This window comes from Periplaneta americana, chromosome 5 (assembly GCF_040183065.1).
Source record: "Periplaneta americana isolate PAMFEO1 chromosome 5, P.americana_PAMFEO1_priV1, whole genome shotgun sequence".
In the NCBI taxonomy this organism is placed as follows: Eukaryota; Metazoa; Arthropoda; class Insecta; order Blattodea; family Blattidae; genus Periplaneta; species Periplaneta americana.
Genome location: NC_091121.1, coordinates 150396999 through 150404467, shown reverse-complemented (window position 1 = coordinate 150404467; position 7469 = coordinate 150396999).

Genomic DNA, 7469 nt, shown 5'->3' with positions numbered 1-7469 from the left:
GGAACCGTAGACTGAACAATGGGGATTATGAAATTGCAACTCAGGGATTTGACAGCATTTTAATCCAAAACAAATAATTGCGATTCTCTCTTCACAAGAAGTTACTTTATGTCTGTTTCTTTCCGAGTCTTATAAAATATTAACCTGAGAAATATTAGTTACCTGACTAAAAAAAATCGTAAAAAATATACATTTGTTCCATCACCCTTAAGTGTGTGCAATTTCCCTTCGATTATATTGCTACTGATAGAATTATAGTTGAGCGTTATTTAAATGCAATTTTACAACTATCTTCTCTGTGTTCAATGAAAGAAAAACAAAAGAGTTACTAAAATGTCCTTCCCAATGACTTGTAATTCCACAGAAATCCTTTGACATAACGCCTATATTCGATCTACGTAAGTAGGAAAAAAATTAAAAGCTTTGATTCGATTTCTTTCACCATGGAAATGTTTAGGCCTACGTCATATACCAGTCATGTCAATTCATGCCCATAGGAGCAAGCGCGCGCTTTAGAGCTCAGGAGAGCCTGAGCGCTTTACACCGAAAAGGAAAGAGATAGACGAAAGAGGTGGTACATGCCGCTTGGTCGAGCTATATTCAGGGATGACCAGCACTGATTCAATAGATAAAGGGAAGAGAACTTATTAAAACTGTATCCATGGTAATTTTAGATTTGTCTGAGAAGTATAAGAATGTAAGTTTTAATTTTAATGCTCATTTTCACAAGTTTGATTTTTTTATTCAAAAGAAATATTCTCTCAACTTTTTTATAGAAACGTGAAATTTTCAGATATAGGTATATTTATTTAGTAGCCTTACAGAATGTTTTCGTAAATCTAATATACCGTAAATACGTATTACTGAAGATAGTGTATTTAAATTTTGAAAATATTCGCATGGAAATTGTTTGTAAAGAAATGAATTAACAAAGCAACTACTGTTATACCATAAGCAAAAGATACGTGCCCATGTGTTGTAAAAATGTCAGATCTATAGCTTCAGCACATTTCGAGAAAATAATTTAATATCCTGATGATAGGAAGTTGCTCACCAATATCACCTTAAAAGCATAATGCGATAAGACTTTTGTTATGTAATATTAGTTACAATTAAAATATATACAGCATCTAGGTAACTTTGCTTTGTACTGTAATATTGTTTTGATTAGTTTATTGATTACTTTTATAAGGCTAAAGATACCATCAATATCAATTCTAACTTATCATGTCATACTCAATCTCTTTTTTTGGAATATCACTTTTTTCGTGAATGATGTGTTTCATCCATTTAGTACAGTATAGTTGTACTGCTATGGAATTTATGTGAATATTCCTTCTTAATTCTTTATTATGTTATTAACATTTAAAACACAACTGCAATATTACGAAATTGGTATTAGTACTTTTGTTTTACAGACAATATCTATACTAATAATAAATCTGTAGCCGAAATTTTCCTGGTAATTTTCGACTTTCCAAAAATAATTGGTCCTAACATACGAGTATATAATTAACCACCCTGAAACCGAAAATCGATTTTTTTGAAATTTTTGTTTGTATGTCTGTCTGTCTGTCTGTCTGTCTGTCTGTCTGTCTGTCTGTATGTTTGTTACCTTTTCACGCGATAATGGCTGAACGGATTTCGATGAAAATTGGAATATAAATTAAGTTCGTTGTAACTTAGATTTTAGGCTATATGGCATTCAAAATACGTTATTTAAAAGGGGGGTTATAAGGAGGCCTGAATTAAATAAATCGAAATATCTCGCTTATTATTGATTTTTGTGAACAATGTTACATAACAAAAGCTTCTTTACAAATAATTTCCGATAAGTTTTATTCCATGAAAAATTTTGATAGGACTGATATTTAATGAGATAAATGAGTTTTAAAATTAAAATAACTGTCATCTAAGGCCGTGTAATGAATTAAAAAACAAATGACTTCGTCTATAAGGGGCCTTGGACAGCAACAATCGAAAGCTATGAAGGATAGCCTACAGAGAATGTTTCTGTGTTTGCATGAAGTAATATCGGAAGCTAAATTAACCGATTTGCATAATTAATTATTATTTCACCATTGGAAAGTGTAGTTTCTCTGGATGGACGTAATGCTATAATGTTATTACAGTAACTTCTGATATAATATAATATAATATAATATAATATAATATAATATAATATAATATAATATAATATAATATAATATAATATAATATAATATAATATAATATAATATAATATAATATATGTGTATTATCATTATTTGTGAATGTATCAGTTTTAAGATTAAGTTTATGTACTTTTGAACTATTAATAAATAATACTAATACTAAATATAATATAATATAATATAATATAATATAATATAATATAATATAATATAATATAATATAATATAATATAATATAGTATAATATAATATAATGTAATATATTTAAGTTATTTGAAGAGTTCAGAACCATAGTGAACCAAGCGCCATTTACTAAATACGTAGAAAACAAGGGTTAAAATTAAGTTATTAAGATAATTTAATGGAACCTATAACAAGTAAAATAAAATATACACATTAAATCTAAATGATGTTAATCTTCATTAAGCTATGGTTGCATGTAATAAGAATTAAGAAACATGTTAAAGGAATTGTCATTGCACCAAATGAGTGTCTTATTAAACGATTTATCCTTCTATCAAACACGAATGTTCTCTGGATCAAATGTCCTATTTTAATTATGTAGTTACTTTATATTTATTTCTAACGGGTGCAGCGGAGCGCACGGGTACGGCTAGTAGATAATATAAAACAGAAAGAAGTCATATAAAAATAACGACATAAAATTTCACGTTCCGTTTGAAGTTTGTGCACCACTGTTTTCTTAATCCAACAGGCTGCTTATTCATATACACAACCCTTCCTCTTTCCATATTTAGCGCTTGATGTCCGCGCACGACGGCAAGGTCAGAAAAATGCGCTTGCTTTGACATCACTGTCATATACAATAAATCGTGGCTAAGGCGATAAATTCAACAGTGTGGACGAGTCCATTCCTATACAGAAGGAAGAGTCCGTGTTATTATATACTAGCCATACCCGTGTGCTCCGCTGCACCCGTTACAAATAAATATAAAGTAATTACATAATTAAAATAGGACATTTGATCCAGGGAACATTCGTGTTTGATAGAAGGATAAATCGTTTAATATGTTACTTAATTTAAATTGCATCCAAATAATTAAAATGCGATAATTTTGGTCCAGAGACACTCATTTGGTGCAATGACAATTCCTGTAACATGTTTCTTAATGTTTATTACATGCAACCATAGTTTAATGAAGATTGACATCTTTTAGATTTAAAGTGTATATTTTATTTCACTTGTTACAGATTTCCATTGAATTATGGTAATAACTTAATTTTAACCCTTGTTTTCTACATATTCAGTAAATGGCGCTTGGCCCACTATGGTTCTGAACCCTTCAAATAACTTAAATTATATTACATATTATATTATATTATATTATATTATATTATATTATATTATATTATATTATATTATATTATATTATATTATATCAGAAGTTACTGTAATAACATTATAGCATTATGTCAATCTAGAGAAACTAGGCTTTCCAATGGTGAAATAATAATTAATTATACAAATCGGTTAATTTAGCTTCCGATATTACTTCATACAAACACAGAAACATTCTCTGTAGGCTATCTTTCATAGCTTTCGATTGTTGCTGTCCAAGGCCCCTTATAGACGAAGTCATTTGTTTTTTAATTCATTACACGGCCTTAGATGGCAGTTATTTTAATTTTAAAACTCATTTATCTCATTAAATATCAGTCCTATCAAAAATTTTCAAGGAATAAAACTTATCGCAAATTATTTTTAAAGGAAAGTTTGTCATGTAACATTTTTCACAAAAATCAATAATAAGCGAGATATTTCGATTTATTTAATTCAGGCCCCCTTATAACTCCCCTTTTAAATAATGTATTTTAAATGCCATATAGCCTAAAATCTAAGTTACAACGAACTTAATTTATATTCCAATTTTCATCGAAATCCGTTCAGGTATTATCGCGTGAAAAGGTATCATACAGACAGACAAACAAAAATTTCAAAAAAGCGATTTTCGGTTTCAGGGTGGTTAATTATATATGTTAGGACCAATTATTTTTGGAAAATCGAAAATTACCAGAAAAATTTCAGCTACAGATTTATTATTAGTATAGATTGCTTCGTGTTCTCAGACGATACGTGCTTTTTATCAGATTATTTATGCTGAAAGTTTCCCCCCCCCCTTGTCACCCAGGACGTATCACTACATCTGACGGCTGGGGACATGTTTCGGGGCGTCACACCTAAAGTGCTTCCTCGAAATCAGGACGCTGACCACAGTGCAGCGTAATGGACGACGCCGCCATGATCCAGCGAGGGACACCAGGGACACCCGTGTAATGCATCCATCCTCATTGGAGTCACAAGAGACCGAGCCGGCATGTCACTCTAGTTTAAGGCTTCCTTCCACTTCCTAAACTGTGAATCTGACCCAACTGATCCTCATATAACACCAAGACTGCAGGATAAATACGCAAGTAAGAAAGCTGACGAAAACTACAATTTCTAAATTATTTATTATTATTATTATTATTATTATTATTATTATTATTATTATTATTATTATTATTATTAATACTTGCAGTTGTTTCGCAAATTTCGGAATACATTTCATTTTCTGGTCTTTTTGTGGCCAACTTTATGAGCGAGGTTCAGCAGAGATGGTGTTTGCGTTGAAAATCCCCATGCAGTTGTACAGGGACATCATTTTATTTTTACTAACATTTTTAATATTAACCTGGCTATAACTTTGCATTAATGATTGAGACCCGAAAACACCGTTTGCTACCTCCTTCCACGACTGGAGTTCGATGATACTGGCGTAATATACAAACAAATCACTTTACTAGGTATAGGAGGGAAGAAAAGTAGTTCATCCATTTACGTAAAGTAGGAAATATCACAATTTTGAGTTTGATAATTTTCATTAGGTTTTTGTTTAATCAAAATACAGTACAGTATTAACAGTAAGTGTTTTTACTCACGAACTGAGCTATCCATTCGAACGTATTCATTATGCAGTGTATATTATACTGTCTACAGCATATTAGCTTACGATATAGAGAATGAAGTTAAAATGAAAAATAAACATAATATGGATATTTAAACACATTTTTGAAAATGGTGGCCGTTCATTTCGATACAGGCTTCAGTTCTTTTCTGCCTATTATAGCACTATAGACTATTGCATCTAATTCCAATTACCAGTTTCGTCCTTCATACTTAGTAACTCATGTTGAAATAATTCTGTACCTACTCTATAAAAGAGTACCTTACGTACTGTAAATTCAATCTTCACTTCTGCCCGACCCGCACAGATAAAATTACTCAGACATGCTATCTATTGTCCGTCCAAGTGGTTTTATCGCAGGATCGTAGAAAGGGGGGGGCAATCACGTGATAATTACTTAACGAGGCCCTTTTATGTAAGTTATTTTAAACAGTTGCATAATATTACGTAGACGTCCAATTAATTCCTAACAGAAATTAATGTTTTCAGAAAAGAGCTAAGAAAGCCCAGCCACTAGTTTTTACAGTGGAGCGAGCAGAAGCGGGTGGGGGAAATCGGGATACGACGTAGGCAAACGGACTACAGTACCTGTGCGAAAACATGATTCAATATTGGAAGTTTTCGTCACTGGAAAACGCGAACATATTTCTGAAACGTACTATAATAACTAACTCAGTACTGCGGCCATGGTTCTGTGTGGAGGACAGTTGGAACTTCTTTAGTAGAAGGGGTGGGAGTGAAGTACATTAAAAAACTCAGGTACAATAAAAGTTGAAGTAAAAATAAATGATGTCCCTGTAGAAACAAGGCATCAGCACCGATTCTCAATCAACGTATGGACAGGCGTTCTTGGTGATAGATTAATAGGGTCATAAATGCTACCACAGAGACTTTCAGGACTTTCTTATTAACGTATTGCCTGCTGGAGAATGTGCTATGTCAGCAGAGACTAAAGATGTGGTTCATGCATGATGGCGCACCAGCACATTTTCTCCACAATGTGAGTGAACACCTGGCGCTGACTTTCAGGTCCGATGGATTGGTCGGAGGAGCCTTGGCCTCCTCGTTCCCCAGACATAAATCCCTTAAACTTTTGGTTATGGGGACACATGAAGGAACCAGGCCAATTTCAAAGAGTGCGTGATTCCTTACGCCGAAGGGCAGAGGAATGCATTGCCATGAATGGACGTCACATTGAGCACCTCCTACGAACAAGTGTTCAGATCTCAGAAAGTATGTGTTGTAGCACCCATCTTTATTAGACATTATTTTCTTGTTTTTATGCATACTAGCACCTCCTAAAATATATTTTAGTTGGTTATTTAACGACGCCGTATCAACTACGAGGTTTTTTTAGCGTTGATGAGAGTAGTGATAGCGAGACGGTATTTGGCAGGATGAGGCCGAGGATTCGCCATAGATAACCTGGCATTCACATTACGTATGTGGAAAACCTCGGAAAAAACCCAACTAGGTAATCAGCCCAAACGGGGATCGAACCCGCACCCGAGCGCAACTTCAGGCCGGCAGGCAAGTGCCTTAACCGATTGAGCCACGCCGGTAGCTCTCCTAAAATATTGGATACTTTTTAACACCCTGTATTTTATATTTATGAGTTGCGCGACTCTATGGTATGCTCTTATTTACTTTCAAGACAATGGAAGACTTTGAAAGTATGTATTGTAAGTGATTTGACAACGAAACTTGTAAAGTCTTCTGAAGAGTTGAGTTTGACGAAAACTTAATCGTATACAAGCAACTTTAGACACATATTCAACCTTTAAATGTGAATTTTCCGCATACCAGGTATTAACTGCAGCTCCTGCGAAAGTGTATCCTTCAGTACGAGTCTCTGCCGCTAGGAAGCACTTTAGCTTCTCATTCTTCTGCCTTCACTTCCAGGAAATGTTCCTGGTCGAGGCCAGACAGCGATTCTCCGCACGGTTTGATGAGGTAGGTAATTTTAATTCTTCTGCTGGGCCCTCTTTCGAAGGCTTTAAACCCGTTGAAAGCATCCTCTTCATCCTCCAGTACACAACAGAGACATCTACCGGTAGAAATCCACATCATTACGCACGCACAATGGGCCGTAAGACATGTCTTCAGTGAGAACATACATCACTGCATTGTACTGAAGACGCGATTTACCTCGAGCCCCGACTGACTAGAAAACGAAGTGCGAAGCGAACTGGCAATCAATATCAGCCTGTCTTGCATGTGTAACATCGTACTCGGCAATCGGCGTAGCTCAGAGGTAACGGGGTGGTCTGAATGATCCGAGACTGCTCTCGGCTGTGTGTTCGAAAACCGCCTGGGGTTTTCTAAACTG